The 16,744-nt window shown below is 40.8% G+C and overlaps 1 protein-coding gene across 2 annotated transcripts in view; it reads right to left on the bottom strand.

Moving 5' to 3' along the window:
- VTI1A (vesicle transport through interaction with t-SNAREs 1A) overlaps positions 1-16,744 on the bottom strand; it is a 267,123-nt gene that overhangs the window by 17,507 nt on the left and 232,872 nt on the right. The gene's annotated exons all lie outside the window — the stretch shown is intronic.

Raw genomic sequence — 16,744 nt, 5'->3', positions numbered from 1 at the left:
CAATGTTCTGACTCCAAGCCCTGTACTCAAGCCAAGACCATGTTTCCAAGATGCAAACCATCCAGCAGCGACACTAATTTTAGGAGTCATGCTCAGGTCTGTCCCTTCCAACCCCTGTTCCCACCTCCTCTTGGTGTCCATTTCTGCCATCGTGTTGCAGCATGCCAACCTCAGTTGTGCTGATTCAACAGCTTGTGGGTCCATGTGATGAATCAGATCAAGCAATTGATACAGGATAAAAAAAGAAAAAGGAAAAAGAAGAGGGTGGGAGAGGAGAGCTATTTTGCACTGGATCAATTCCATTTCAAGACAAGAGGTGCCCATGGAAACAAGGTGGCAGCTGGATGCAGCAAAGAGGCAGGAGTGAGTATTTTTGGGAGCAGGAGACCCTGCTGTTGATGCTGATAGTTTCATACCACAGAACTGAGGTCCAAACCATTCTGAAATCATTCCACTGTCACATTTTAACACTTTTATATCTCCCCTTCTTTCTACCTTTCTTTGCCCACTTCGTTCTGAGGAAGAGTGTAGCTACTCCATACTACCTTTGCACAACACATTTGCACAAAGCAATTCTGATACTGGAAGTATTTCACTTTCCTCAATTAAAACCTGGAACACCAAGTTCTCAATTACACTGACTATATTGCAGACATACTTCTCTGTTTCCTCAGTAGAATTGTCATGTTTCATAAAATACAGACAAACCAGTCATGCTTTATGTCAAGGGTGCATTTACAAATAGTTTATAAAGGATTTTAGATTATTAGCCATATATTGAGACAGTTAATCAAATTTAAGAGGCTATTTTAGAATTCTACAGATCTACCAGTTATTTATAATCCTGGTTATTGCTTTCTACTTTATATCCACTCCTAACACACACCATAACATTCTGCTAACACTTTGTAAATGATTTGTGTTAGCAAAATAAAAAAGCAAACAAACACCACCAGCAAATCCTATTGTAAAGAAGGGGTTAGATAATTAGGACTTTGAGACTCCTAGACTAAATGAATCAGATATTTGGGGGAAGTTAGACAGCCTGAGTCATGATTTAGATATTTCAAGGCCCTTAAAAATCTCAGCCCTCATCACTCTGCACATGAGACTTAGGCAATTTTAAAAAAGTTGGCCAAGTGTCATCTGAAAAGGCACAAATGCTGAAGTAACTGCAACAGCTGAGGAATGCATCTTTTCTTCGACAAAACATCAGCATCATGACAGGATGCTTAAAGCTTCAGTGCTTCATGCTGGTTGTGAAAAAAAGAAAAAAAAAGCCCAACAATGGAAGCCTTGAGGAATGCTAAATATAACTGGTATCCTTACAAAATACAGTCTGCTCAGTTAGAACGGAATGAGAAGTTATTTCTTGTGACTTTATTCAGTCATTTCAAGCAGCATTGTCTGCTTATATATATGGAACATTTTAAATGAAGAAATAGCCATCAATTACTTATTATTGTGGTGTGATTTACAAAGTTTAAAAAAAATATTATTTTATCTATTCTGGAAGTATAGTGTATTTGGTGCTATTTTTGCCTAGGAATGGAAACTCAAACTGGAAATAGAGTCGTTCATTCACACTTACAAGATGACATCCCGTTGACAGGCATGCAAACTTGGAAAGGTGCTACACAGTCACTCTTAAAATACTACTACACTATATTTTTTTCCATCTGAGCTTCAATTAAGTAAACGCTAAAGAGGGATCAGTACTTCGTTAATGCTAAGGGTTCATCGTTCGCAAGAGATCCTCTTTCAGAAGTACAAAGACAGAAAAGCCAAGGCACTAAGTACTAAATAAACTGTTTTCACAACAGAAGTGGCACCTTCAAGCCCCTCTACAGTGAGGGGCTGTGCTGCTGGAGTTCTGCTCATTCAGATTTTCATTTTAAAGAGCACGATCAGAAAGGTCATCAATCCTTCCTGCCAGGTACTTGGGTTATTTGTGCCAGTTGTTTTGTTTGGGGTTTTTAATTTTTTTCAATCTGTGAGAATGAAAATCATAAAAGGAGCAAACATACGGTTGAGGTAGATATATTCACAGATTGTAATATAGCCAGAATGCTGTCGGTGCTAACGAGCCCTGAACAAGTGATCCGTGTCTGGCATGGTCTGCCAAACAAACTACAACTACAGGAGAACCAAAAATAAAGCAGGCAACTTTAAACCTCCTGAATTTGTGAGCCTGGGCCTAAGAACCATACTTGCACTTGCCAAAAGGCGCCCGAAACTGGAAGGACTGGAAGGAAGAAAAGTTTCCATTTGGCACTTCAATATGGAATAAAGAGCAACGGACCCAAGTGGGTCTGGCCCCTCTGTGTCAAACATCTACAAGAGCAGCTCATAAGACCTGGGTTTTATCATATCTAAATCAAAACGCCAGGACTCAAAATCCACACCATACATTGTGCCCTCTGAAATCGAGGTACATAATCCTCCTGGCTTTGCTTTCTGTCGGGCTTCCCCAGCCTTGTGCTTCCCATGGCAGTGCCAATGGAGATCTGCTTTCCCTTTTTTTCTTAGAGAGAAACCTCAGCTAGACACAAATTTAAACGATTTCACACCATGTGCTTTGTAACCCTTTTTCACCACCTTCCTTGTTTTCCCATGGTTCTAAACCCCGCTTTGTCCTGCTGGTAAAAACACCATTTCTACTTCTGTCATCCCCGATTAACAAATGAATGAGGAGAGGGGAAACTCCCTTGTCACTCCAAACCTTCACCCTCCAAGTCCCCTGCTTCACCGCAGCCCTGATGCTCTAAAATAAAGAAGCATTAATGGACTGAAGCTCAAATGTTTAAATGATATTTCAAATCAAGGGCTAAATGGTGGTGGTGGTGGAGGAGGAGAGCAGGTATTAACTTCATTCAGTCTCTTAGGATACGATGGATTTACAGCCGTCAATTGTAAACAACACTGCTATTGTCTCTTCACATTTTATCTGCCTCCATTACTCATTTATGTTGATTTTGATTGATGAAGACACTTTAAAAAAGGAGGGGAGAAGGGAGAAGGGGGAGAGGAATATTTCAACTCTCTAATTCCTGTAAAACTACAGTTCATACTGCAAGAGTATTACTCAAAATAAATGCCCACCTTCACATTATGAGGAGTTCTTCCTTTTACCAGTCTCTCTATGTTCTGAAAGACTAGAAGTGGGGTGCAAGCAGTGCCTCCAACACATACCTAACCACCTTAGAGGCAGCATAACACATTGCAATCAAGCCAGGAAAAATCCATTTTGGTCTTTTTAATGGAAAAGCTTAAGACTTCTGCAAAACCTCTTTTACATATTTATTTCTGATGCAACAACTAATTAAGTTTTAGGCTGGTTTGATATGTAAAAAATTAGTTGGATCACAGAACTGAACCCAAGCAGAGTATATATAATTTCTTCATTCAAAGTGGAAGCATCTGCCAGAAGGTTACTCTTCTGTGGAAGACATAAAGAAAAAGCCCAGCTTTAGCTTATTTGCTTCCAAATATATGGTATTTACTGGCCTCTCATTAAAATATCCTGACAGAGTACAGATTATGAACCATCCTGTACATTTCTTTCCATGGGAGTCTATGTCTAAGGCCTGGGGGTAAAGAGATTCCTGAGAGTCGTTTAAATTCAGTTCACTCTTCTCAAAGTTTTAAACACAGTTCTGAGTAAGTACTACAAATTTGCCAAGCACACTACTTGCTAACAGAAAAGGGGAAAAAAAAAGAAAAAAAAGAAAAAGGAAAGAAAAAGACAATCAGCCGGGGGGAAGGAAAGGGAGAAGGGAGGAAGGGAGGGAGGAAGGGAGGGAGGAAGGAAGGGAGGGAGGCAGGAAGGAAGGAAGGCAGGAAGGCAGGCAGGAAGGAAGGAAGGCAAGAAGGAAGGAAGGAAGGCAGGAAGGCAGGAAGGCAGGAAGGAAGGCAGGAAGGAAGGAAGGCAGGAAGGCAGGAAGGCGAGAGAGAGAAAGAGAGAGAAAGAGAGAGAGATAGAGAGAAAGAGAGAGAGAGAGAGAAAGAGAGAGAGAGAGAGAGAGAAATCCATCTCTCTTGCTCTGAGCTTTGCCCCAGCACATGCTGACTGCAATATTCAGTTGACTGCCTGTAGCCAAAGGAAGCCCAGTACCCTCCTCAGTATTTGGCTGCAGGATTTCCTTTCCAGTTCCACCCCTTTCTGCACTTTAAATAGTATGAGCTGTAATACAGTAAGAGCAGCAGTGGAAAAAAAAGGACAGATAAATTGTTAATAAAGTGTCATTAGACGTCAGAGTCACCACCATATTCAAGAATCAACCCCTCTGTTGAAATTTTTGTGTCTAAAATATTGGTGTTTTTAAAATGACTGCAGTCTTGGGAAGAGAGCTTTGCTCTTTCCTATTATCTTTGGAAATGTGGGGTTAGAAACATTATTTGCAAAAAGGAAAGCCTGACTTCCAATGACAAATAGGTGAAGGGAGGAAGAGTCTGGAACTGCTGAAGAGACAAAACCCTGCTGCTTGACCACTCAGCTTGTTTCACAAAGTATAATTACATCTGCCTTATTTTTTTCTTTTAATATCATGTGGTTCTTATTATTACTTTCTGTACCATCTTTCATGTTTCAAGGGAGTAGGCTGCTAGCAACTGGTGTTAGGAAAAAACTCATTCTAATTACTTGTTCTTTCTGTAGAGGTTGTAATGGCAACTCATGGAAATGGAGACCAGAATGTGTGCAAAATCAACCAGTTCTGGTTTTGAAACTCCCATCTTCACAACTTTGACTTCTCAAAATGATCTGGTCTTAATGCAACGCGAGTTGTCAAAGGCTGTCAAATAAATGATAAAACTCTCAGGAAATAAACATCTATCCTCTAGTAGGTTTGTATATATTTCCGCAAAAGAAAAGAATTCTAAAAGTAAATAAACACATGGGAGGATTAGAGAAGCAATAAACAAAAGCATTTCCTCATTTTGAATTTAAGAAAATAGGAGCCTCTTTCCAGCCACTGCCAGGAAATATTACTGCGCAGAGGTGAACTCTGTGCTATTATTTAGAATCATAGAATTCTCAAATATATGCACACACAGAGATACACACACAGTACAGGCACATCCCCATCTAAAATTTAAATCAAGTATTGCCCACGCCATTATGGCTTGATGGGCAGAGCATTTTAATACCAGTTTGGGCCAAGACAGGCACGGGACTCCTTCTTGTAAGATGATAAAGCTAACGCTGAAACCTTTCAGTGCTAATGTAGGAGTTTACAGGGTTCTTAATCCCTGCACCCCACCTCGCTTCTCCCGCGGTCCTGCTGAAAGCTTTAAAACAGTCCCCAGCACTAACATGGTACAGAGCCTGTTGAACATGCTGATCTGCTCATGATTACTCTTTGCCACTGTAAAACAATCTAACTCCTCAAGTGAATGGAGTCTGTAGCAACAATGGTGTTATTGACTTGTTGCTCCAGCTCTATTTAGTTATTACCCTCGAGGCCACAATCAATAGACTTTGCACCAAGTCAGCCTAATAAATCCCAGGCTTTCACTGGAGCTTTGCCAGGAACTGCTAGAAAATCTATGGCAGTCAAACACTTAGAGTATGAATAACATAGAAAGCTGTACTGACAGCTGTATAAATTAATTAAGAAGGAATGTTCTTATTCTTTTTAAGAAGATCATAATGCACGTTTACCATGATTTAAGGAGTCACAGGTAGAGCCACAGAAAAATTACCTTTGTGCTTTCATTTAAAATAAAAATCACATAGGATTAAAATCAAAACAGCTTTAGACTACTTTTTCCTCCCTTTGATTACTGCATGTGCAAAAATCTGCATTTGCATTACTGCTGTGGCCATTTAATTACTCCAAACTCGGTTTAAAAAAGAACCCAACCCAGCCCAACAAACACAGATCACTTAATGCAAACGGTGGAGGCATTTTAACTCGATAAATGTTGGTTCTTGCGTGCTTGGTTATCTATCCTGCATCTGCAAGGGGAGAGGGGGGTGTTAAACTGCATTTGTAATGCAATGACTAAAACAGAAACAAAAGGAACGCGGGAACACAGTTGTTCAAGAAGTAAGAGGTCAGTCACTAGTGAATTCCAGGTCCTTTCGGTTCCTCCTGTAATAAGCAAATATTCTGCAGACTCAGCTGCGAGGCGCCTGATCGCTGTGTCCGGAGACGCGCTGAACCTACGGTAGCAAGAGCCTGGTGCCAACCCTGGAACAAAAGAATCTCCTTTTTTTTGCACGCTGAAAACAAATGTAACGGATCAATAGGCTCTTACAACTGATTTGTTGGCCCAGTGGTACTTTCTAGGAGCATTCGGGTTTCCTAACGAGGGTCACCGCTTTGCAACAAGCGGGGGTCAGGCAGCCAGCTGGTCTGGCACTTGACGCTCACGGCGCGTGAAGGTGTGTGACTGTGGGCACAACCTCTGGGCACAGATGATGCTTGAGAGTGAGTTGAGGCAGCCTTTGAATTGAAGGGAAGGAAAGAACTAAGCCGTGCTGTTAGCGCGGGAAAGGGGAGAGTAATCTGCCTCCGGCCTTGGTAGAACCATCTCATGTTTGAGGGGAGGGAAGTTGGACTGGTGTGGAGGTTTTCACCTCTGCTCTGCCTGCCTGTGACAGAGGTTACAACCTGATCTTGGCTGGGTGCACCCTAGACCACCCAAGTCAAGGTGTTTAACTCATCCTGCTCCTGTTGCCAGGTTTGTGAGGGTCCCATGACTACAACCAAACCTGCCCCATCTGGGGAGGCAGCAGCAAGCAGATGGGGCACAGACACCTTCATGTGGAGAGTCAGGTGTGTCCATGCTCTAAAGCCTTGTCAGCGTGCTCTCACCTCGGCAACAGACACCGCCAACTTGCAGAGTTGGTTGTCATAGCTATTTTCAAACAATTAGACTTTCTGTGACCATTTCAGTACTGCTGAAAGCAGAGAGGAAGGGATGAAGTTCATTTCACAGCTCTCAGTTCCTCTCCTCTGTAGACAAATACACTTAGCTTCATCTTTTTAGTTCAGAACCAGGGCTTTCAGGAACTTTAATGGTTCTAAGCGTTGATGAAGCAATTTCTATTGAAGTTTTCAATTTCTATTTAAGTCCTCCTGCCCCAAAAGGACTCATGAACTTTTTGGGAAAAAAGTTACACTTTGCATTTATAACCTGACCTCAAATTTTGAGGTTATCTCATTGCTTCTGAACGCTGCTCCTCCCTTCCTTTACATTTTAAATATGCTAGATGACTTTGTTTTAAAATATTCCTTTCTATACAGTCATATGTAAAGTATATATATGCATCAAATAGAAGAGGTGCTTGGGAATTCTATGATTATATGAATTAGGACATATTTTCAAGTGAGGTGGAAAGCTAGAGTTTCTGAGGGCTCAGTCCTGTAAAAAAAAGTCCTACTTTTCATCATGAATATGTGTCCTTTCAAAACATGACTTTTCTTTCATAGGGTCAATTTCAGCACCCAAAATTGTATCATCAAAAGCACTATTCACATGCGAAAATATAGGGTTGAGAATTCACTGAAATTAATTTGAACACCACAGGAAAGCACTTGGGGCCTTATGGCTCTTCCCCTGGCAGTGTACCACCCAAGGAGACCATATGCCATTGTCTGGCACCTTGTTAGCAGAATGGAGTTACTCTGTGTGTGGGTAAAAAACCCCATGACATTTCTGGGTCCTGGGTCATCCTTGAGATTTCTTGTGTCACCTGACTACTGTATTCACTAACTTTCTGAGTAGTCAGTCAGTCATTGTGAAATGCTGATGCCGTTTCTATAATGAGCTGAGGCAGTATATATATTTTTTCAAGCAACTATTTTGAATATTTTGCACCTTCATTTTGTACATGCAAAAATTACTCCACAGAAGAGAGTTCAAACCTTAGCTTTTACACCAGTTGTTGACCTGGTAGTAGGACTCAGGATGGGTGGCAGCTCACGACACACAGAGCGATGCAATGCTGGCATAGCTCAATACATGGAAAGCGGAGACTAAATATCTAGGACCTGCCAAAAGCAACAGCACTGGATCTAGTGCTGGCATTCTTTTTCTTTCGGAGCCAGTTTTGCAGTAAGCTCTGTCAGGAAGTACAGTACTGCTGGAAGCTGCTCTGCTTTGCTGATGAGATTTAAAACTAAGCTCCTGGTCTACCGGGAGTTGTTAAAGATCCTGAGATAAAAGTGAATCTCATTAGCCAATCTTAAGAAACTCATATGAAGAGGGTCTGTAGAAGGAGAAATAGCTGTTCATAAGCACAGCAATGTAAAACTTTGTCAAATTATTGCCTATATTCTGACTAATACAGAAGAATATGGCGACAGAGGATTCCCAACCTCCCACTTCATAACATCTTCAGAAATGTTAATGGTCAGCTTCACAGCACTATCCAGCCTATTTGCCTTTTCTTTACTGCTCAGCTCTTGATTCACGCCCCTGTAGCGTCCCTGCAGACAGCTGCCCCAGCCAAGCTGAGCCAGTCCTCACCCCTTGTTAAAGCCATGATGTCTCCCTGGCTGCCTCTCCTCCACCACGAACTTTCTAGTGACACTCATAGAGCATGAAATAGTTTCCTACTTTTGGTTTACTGTGCAATTATACTACTTATTTACATTTTTAAGTAAGACCGTTAATTTTTTGCAATCCCAGGAAAACCAAAACCAAAACCAACTATTTTTTAACCAGGCACCAAACAATCGTAGGCTGAAAAAAAGATGGATTTTTTTTTTAGTTTTGTCTCCCTGCCCTGTTCATTGCACGACATGCAATTCCTCTCTCTTTAAAATTCTTCCTTCTTGAACTAATTTGATAGTCTTATTTTCAAACATTCTAACAATTGTCCTTATTAGTAATCAAATGACAGAATCTTTCTCTAAGTACCTAGGTTTCTGAACTTGTACATAAATGAGTACAGTAATTCCCAGGCACACAGCCACAGCAAGGCAGAACTTCCAACAAACCGCATCCCTCTGCAAAGCACTGCCTGCTACACTCCTCTCTAATTGCTTCTGCTCCTTGAAATAATCCCCTCTGAAATGGAGTTTTGGATTTTGGCGGGTGATAATCCCAGGGGGTGCCACAGCGAAAGCCAACTACCCATAACCAACAAACATAAGCTTGCCAAAGCATCCTCTTCCTCTTTTTAGTTCTCTGATTTTCATATTCTTGAGGGCTGGCCCAGGAACTCTGGCCAGTAGTAGCCAGCCATATGATGACACAGTTTTAGAGGCTGAAGACAATACATGGAAATACAGAACGGTTGAAAAATTACATTTTAATTCAATTCTCTGAAAAACAGTCCCACATTTAAACGCACTTTTGATGAAGACCATAAAAGTTGTACAGCTTCTCTGGCTGGTTTTCTAAACTCAAATGCGTGCTATCTCACTTTAATCTTAACTGCTTCTTAAGGTGATAACACCGAACAATGTGGCTCTAGAATATATAGGCCAAATGAGAAGCAGGAAACATTTTTTCCTTCCAGCAGGTCTACAGAGGTATAACAAAAAGAAACACTCTTGAGGCACTAGACTAGCACTGAACAGAAATGATAACATTGTATGGGGCTGAGTTTTAGGTGATTTGTTCCTTTCTATTAAATGTTCTGCAGCTAATTGGCTTTGGAAAAGAATCCGTGCAAAGCTGGTATGGCCCAGTCTGCTTTAATTGGGGTGGCGCCCACCAATAGTTTCTCAGGATCAGGGCAAAGGCATCCTCCCTCCGAAGTAAGGCTGCTATTTACTTGTGTTGCTTCAAAATTCTTTCGTCATGATAGACTGGATCAACCCAATCTAAATGTTTTGATCTGTTACATATGTGGAAAACGAGATACTGGCACACACACAAAAAGCAGCTGCTTTCTAAGCACGGGGTCTTAACGACCTCTATACAGAGCACAGGGCAAGTGAATTAGTCCTCTACCAATGAAGACTGCTTTACCTTCCAGTCTCCGTGTAACATGGGGAACGAAACTCAACGCCTGATTTAAATGATGGAATTTAGTTAGATGTAACTTGCAAATTGATTAATTTTCTCAGCAGACTGAGATTGATCTGAATTTTCTCTTTTGCGCTGTAAGTATTCTACGCTTGTCCTGAAACAAGTTAGCTAAAATAAATTAGTCAGTGTGGAATAAATTTAAAGGGACACTGACAGATCTAATTTTGCCCCAAATTAAGGATAAAAGCAAGAACAAAACAAAATAAAAATTAAAAAGTCAACCTGAAACAAAAGAGAAACGCTTCTGTGAGTCCTCTTATAAGGAAATCATTTCCATTTAAATAATATTTGCAACCTGCAATCGAGTTCTGCGGTGAAGGTGAAATTTACTTTCAGCTAGGTGACACCAGCAAGTCCAGTGCACCTCTTCAGCTGCAACCACCAACAGCAAACAGACCGCAACGAACAGACGCAATATTTATAACCGATGAGCCAAGGTCAGCTGTTGACAGTTTAAATACACTGCTATATTGCTAGTGTAATATTTTAGGGAACACCCATTTAAAGTGTTTTAAAAGGCTCTTATGATAATAGACAATATGACCACTGCTGGTATGATTGCTTTGATCCAGAGGACCACGTTGCCAGAGGTTCTCTACTGGCGTGCCAGCCTGTGCACTTGGAAATCCATGTACCCAACCACCAACTTCACCCTGCATGAAAACTGCAAAGAAGCAGTTCTCTGGGTCCTAAGACCTGACCCAGCAAGACTGGACTAAAACAAGAGACAAGAGTTCATTCACATTCATTTAGCAAGTAGTTTAACCTAATTGGTTTCTCGCCAGTTTGAAGCAGTTCCCCAATCCTTTTCCTGTTTCAGCTTCAGCTTTTGAGCTGCACATATGTTGGGAAAAAAAAATATGAGATCAGACGAGTTGTGTTCAACTGCACTTTCCCACCTTGCTTTTCATTCCTTCTTTGGTCACAAACTAATGTAGAGCTCACAGCTGCACAGGGAGCCTTGAATGCAGCGTGGCTGGTTGCAGCACCTCCAGTGTTGGGAATGCAGGAAAACATGCATATGCCCTGCTTGCTGTTGTAAGAAATAAGACCCGTGGCATCCATACAATAAATGATTAGCCACCTCTCATTAGATCTCAAGTTGCTAACTGAACTCAGGACTTTCACATCCTATTTTATTTACTTTGAAACAGTAAATAAAACTTTTGATGTACTGAATAAGAAAACCCACAAAACAACAAAAAGCAACCAAAGGAATGACAACAGCTATTGAAGTTCCTTGTGGGGAAAGCAACACAGAACACAACGTTATCCATAGCTGCAATAAATCAGAGTTTAATAAGGCCATTGAGTAAAAGTAGAAAGGAAATGTAAGGGTAGTTCTTATAGCAAGAACTAAATTGATTATATCACCCTGATGGTGATAAATATGGTGATATCAGCTGTCTTGCTGCTCGAGTGGATGAAATAACATGTATTTCACCAGCCTGTGGGATTAAAACCTAGAGGTGACAAATTGAATCGGCTTTAAGAATAATGTTGGCCTTTGTAATTTTTTTCCTCAAGAAACTCACTATATTGAATGGGACAAAACTTACATTTAAAGGAAGGCTTTATTTGTTACACATATGATCTTAACTCAATAAACCAAACAAGGCTTCTCTCTCTCCTTAAATCAGTATAATAATGGTAGTTTTGTTTAAGCTGCTTGTTTGTACAAAAGCCTGTAGATATATAGACCTTAGGGTAATCCTATTGCTGAAAGTAAGACCTAAATGAAAACAAATCTTACCAGCAGATCTCTATTTTGAAGACAGCTCTATTCAAATCGGCTATGCTGATTATACTCCAAGATAACCCGGCACACCATTTAAGGTTGATCACTTTAGCAAACACAAGCTTTGCACTCCAATTTTCTATTCTTTCATTTTCCAGGATAGTAAAGACCTCCACAACAACTTCATTAGAAAGTTACACAACTTCAGGCCAACAGATTCTTCAGGGAGAAAGAGAGAGATGTAAAATCTCAATTTAAAAACTCTGCACTAGATTCTTCAGTGATGCTGGATTTTAGCAATGCTGCATGTTGAAAAGCAAATTCTGTTTTCTCTTTTTCTCCTTCAAGCACACACTAATCAGACCACAGAATGATGCCAGCTCAACTTTTTTCTGGTCCAAATAACATCTACACAAAACTAATGAAAAATTATGTGCAAAAAACTAACCATAGTTTTACTTTTCTTAAATGAAATATTATTCTAAGGAGTAACTAATATCTATCAGGGATATAGCAGAGAGTGGGGAAAAGGGGAAACTCAAAAGAGAAACACCTCTTAAAAGCCAAGATACTTTTTTTTTTCTTTTCCTGTGTGAAATAAAACCCCTCCACTAGCAAAAAGTTGGTAAATGCTTGTCTTCTGCAACTAAACTGGTAGGGTCAATCACTTTATGCACTTTATTGCATGTAAATTTAACCTTTACAAGAAATGTCTTCATTTTGTCTATGAAAACATCTGCAGAAGAGAACTGATAAACTCTAAAGGTAATGTGGTCAACTTCCATTTCCCCCCTTCCTCTACCTTTTCTACCGGAGTGGATAGAAACAGCCTCCACTGAAGAAGCAAGAGGGTTGGCCCCCAAAGGTTGATTGACCAAAGAACAGACCCCACCACCATCAAAGATGGCTTATACGCTCCTTGCAATCCTACAGTTTCCTGTGACATGCTCAGATGAGTCTACAGTCCTTTCTTAAATGCATGTGCATGAATTTGTTTGTGGTTTGTGCAGAAGAAATGTTGCCTGGAGTTGTATTAAATTCTGAGAAGAATTTTCCATGGCGATTTTCATTTGCAGGGAAGAAAAACTCCATGCTCTGCATAACCCCTGCTTCTCCTACAAAGAGACTCCATGATAAACCCTCTGGTATGGCCCACAGAGATGGGAAAACTGCTGCCAAGTTGTCTGGCCCTTCCCCCTCTCCTTCAACCCCTTCCACGCTGCGCACACATCAGGAGGAATGACTGGGCTTGTACTCCCCATTCACTGCAAACTCCATTTGCTGCAACCAGGGCACAAGTTTTAACAAGTCTGCTGACTTCAATAGCAGCATTTACTAACACAACAAATGTCCACCAAATCAGGAGCTCTTCAGAGTAAGGATTACAGATCTCAGAGGAAAAATAAAGTCTAAACAAGGGAGGTGATGGGCTGACTCTGAACGGACAGATGATTTGGGTCAGATGTGCACTAAAAGCTTCAAAAGTAATATTGCTTTTTCTCTTAAACCCTTTGTTTATATGCTCAACCCTGCCTTTCCCCTCTGGTTTCTACCTAAGGTCTTACTTCTTCCTCTGTACCTGAGGCCTCTTATCCCCCTCTGTTTTCATTCATTCCTACTTCTGTTCCCATAAAGCAGTTTGTTTCTTACTCTTTTTGACTCTTTTGTTTACCCTAAATCTTTTTAAAGATTATTTCCTCCCCCTACTCCCCCCAGTAAATCCATTAGGTGAAGTGATTAATTCATTGCGCCTCAGCAACATGCCAAAACCACATTTTGAAAGGGGTGACATGTCATTGAACATGGTGGATATGAAGGGGTTGAAGGAAATGACTCTGGCTCTGCGAACAGGGAGCCTATAACAGAGCTTCAATTCAACTCTGTACCTTCAAGCCTTGAAGAAAATGTTTTAAGTCAGAGCATCGCTCACCCTCACTGATCTCTTACTTGACACCTCTTGCTGGCCAGTGGCTGAACTTAAAACTGATGCTGTGGGCTAAAGGGTTCTCACTGGATTATCTCATCTAGTTTGGGAATGGATATCAGAAAATGTGCACTGATTAGAAAGCCAGTTATTGCCATATGTAACTGGAGTTACACTCTTCTAACTCAGTATCGAAAACTGAACATGCCAAAGCAAAATTCAAGGGTACCACATGAAAATTTACCTTCTCCTGTACCCCAGGAAGCCTCACCTAAGTTTTTAATATTAAACATTATCTTAAACCTTTCAAAAATTAGGTTTTATCTCATTCCCAGTGCTCTGTTTGTATCAGCTACAATAATGCTAGATAGTTTTGTTATCTACATAAATGTCTAATCCCTCATTCAGCTTTGTAAATTCTTGGCTTCGGTGAATTCCAGTGGCAATGAACCCCTCAGACTGATCACACATTGTCTGAAAAGGCAGGTCTGACTCTGGGAGCTAAGCCTAAGGGCCAGCTTGTTGGTACAGAAAGGTATTTTTAATTGAAAAATGAGCATTTAAAAAAAAAAACAAACCCAAAACAAAAAACCAAAACCCAAACCCCAAACCTGTATGGATCTTAGTGCTCTGCTAGACTGATAATGTGATACTTTTTCTTAACTCCTTTTCCAGTTGTAAGTCAGAAGAAACAAGGAGGTTGGCAATTCTGGTAAGAGCAATGACACTGGAAGAGTAGTACATACATTCTCTCTCTTCTTGACTTATTTATACACATCATTTGCCTGTTTCTTGACAAATGAATTTTCAGGACAGCATTGCTCTGTTGGCACATCAAGGCTCATGAACACAGTACACCAGGGGAAATAAGAAATGGATTTTATTAAGTTTATTAGCAGCTAAAAACATGATACTTCAAGGCTGGAAGTAAAGTAATCCACCTACACAATTTGAGTGGAATGAACATTTGGCTTCAACTACAGCTCATATGTAAAATATAAATCCAGTTTCTCCACTGGAAATCCTTTGGGGTCTGGTTTTACACTACCTTGATCAAACCAAGAATTAAAGTTCAAGCTGGCTTCCATTCCCACATGGCAATATGACCTACATGTTTGTATTAGTGGTGCTACTCCTTCCACACCTCTCTTCATATCAATATTTCCCTCAGCTTCTCTTTTTTTGCTTCCTTTCCTTTCTTTCAAAGTTAAAATGAGTTTTACACTATATAGACAATATATTGTGAAGACAATGGAAAGTCACTCAAAAACTTATTACAGAAAGAGCCACTTCTAAATGAGGTCCCACTTCACCACCACTACGTATCACATATAGAAAAGAGAGCTGCTACTGGATGTAAATGAAGCAAGAAAAGATTGATCCTTTTTTGCAATAAAATTCTGAAGCTCAATATTGCCATCAACCTAAACAACAGAGAAAATTATGGAGCTGTATGGTCAAGGACATATTAGATAAACTGGACTTGTGAGAGTCAGGACTTCAGGGTTTGGTCCTGTCCCAGATACCCTAGGCACCTCTTGATGTTTCCTTTGTGCCAGAACTTTTCCACCTGGAAAACTAAGGTAAGCCTCACCTCCCACAAACGCATGCTGCAAGGCTTAGTTCATATCTACAGTGCTCTGAAGCTCTTGGATGATGAGAGGTATCTATATCTGAAATACTGTTCTTACACACCTACTACTTGCAATAAACTGTAGTGACACATTCTGGCTTTTACACTGCTAGAAGATGACAGACCTGATTTCTTCTTGGACCTCATTCTTTGTACCCAGGGAAGCAGCTGAAAAGCAGGAGGCAATGTTGCTGCTGTTCTTACTGCAAGGTTTTCACACCAAGGCTATTTCTCCTCTGATGGTTTGCCAGCTGACTCGGACACTTCACTGTGCCTCAGCCAGAGCTGCCCTGTTAAAAGTCAGGCCAGGAAGGCTGAGGTCTCAAAGACATCAGGACCTGCAGCCAGCTCAGATCAGTTCTCTTCACTAAATGTAATTTCAGGTTGCTGTTATTTCCATGCAAATCAAAAATTTCTGATTAGGATGGTCTCCAGCCAGAGGACTTCCCTCATCCACTGAGGCTCTGATAGCCTCATTCACCTTCCCCTTATTCCACGGTGTGGAGGCTTCAGCAAATACTGTTCCAAAAGCCACTGTTCGGAGAACAAATGACATCAAAATTGGTGAATAAATAGGAGGCCACATCTGGATACCAAATGAGATAAAGGCAAGTTGTATGGACTGGTTGTTTTAGCAGTGGAGTGTTGGGACACAATAACAAACTCCTATTAATGACCTCCGTGTACAAGAGGGAGTTAAATCAGCTAATCACGTATGCCATCACAGGCTGGGTACTACAGCACAGCTCAGAAAGCCAAGCAGGTACTGATCACCCCTTATCTGTAACAGCAGCCATGTTTTAATATACGGTGCTTCACCCCACCCTTTTCAGAAAAGATTGATAAGCAAAATGATGAAGCTTTAATGAGCTTAATTGCAAATGCCTTATGTTCTTGCACTGTTGCCAAACAGCTACTTCAACATCCAGCAGTTTACTTAATAACTCCCCCCTCCTCTTCCCTACCCTCTCCAAGCCCAGTAACGTAATTATTCTTGTGGCAACCCCCTATTTCACTTTTCTTTATTTATTTCCCCCCAACCCGAATTACTGTAAATGGGTATCTTTGAAAGGAGGGTGGCAGGCAGCTTTTGGTACAGGGCTTACCAAGAAGCCCTCCATCAAAGGGGCCTTTGTGAGCATGCCCTGGACCGAGGCCAATCAGATCATCTTGCTGTCTGTCTCTGAAGAAAATTCGCCCCTGGTATGCAAGCCAAGCCAAGAGCTGTAGACAGGGTGACTGCACTCCTAGTCCAACCTGTCTTAGTTGAGTGAAAAAATGCTGAAGGGAAAATTACCTGTTTGGCTCCAGACTGAATTAACTTTTTAATATACAAGTATGTTTATTATTTTTCCTTAAAAGTGCCTGCCTATCTAATATATTCATTAATGTTATCTGGTCAGTTCGCTTGAAATATTATGAAAAATGTGCAAATGCAATAAGGTTATAATGCTTAGAG

Source organism: Gallinula chloropus (genome assembly GCF_964237585.1).
Source record: "Gallinula chloropus genome assembly, chromosome: 5".
In the NCBI taxonomy this organism is placed as follows: Eukaryota; Metazoa; Chordata; class Aves; order Gruiformes; family Rallidae; genus Gallinula; species Gallinula chloropus.
Note: the sequence above shows the minus strand (reverse complement) of the source record. Positions and strands in the feature narration are given on the sequence as shown.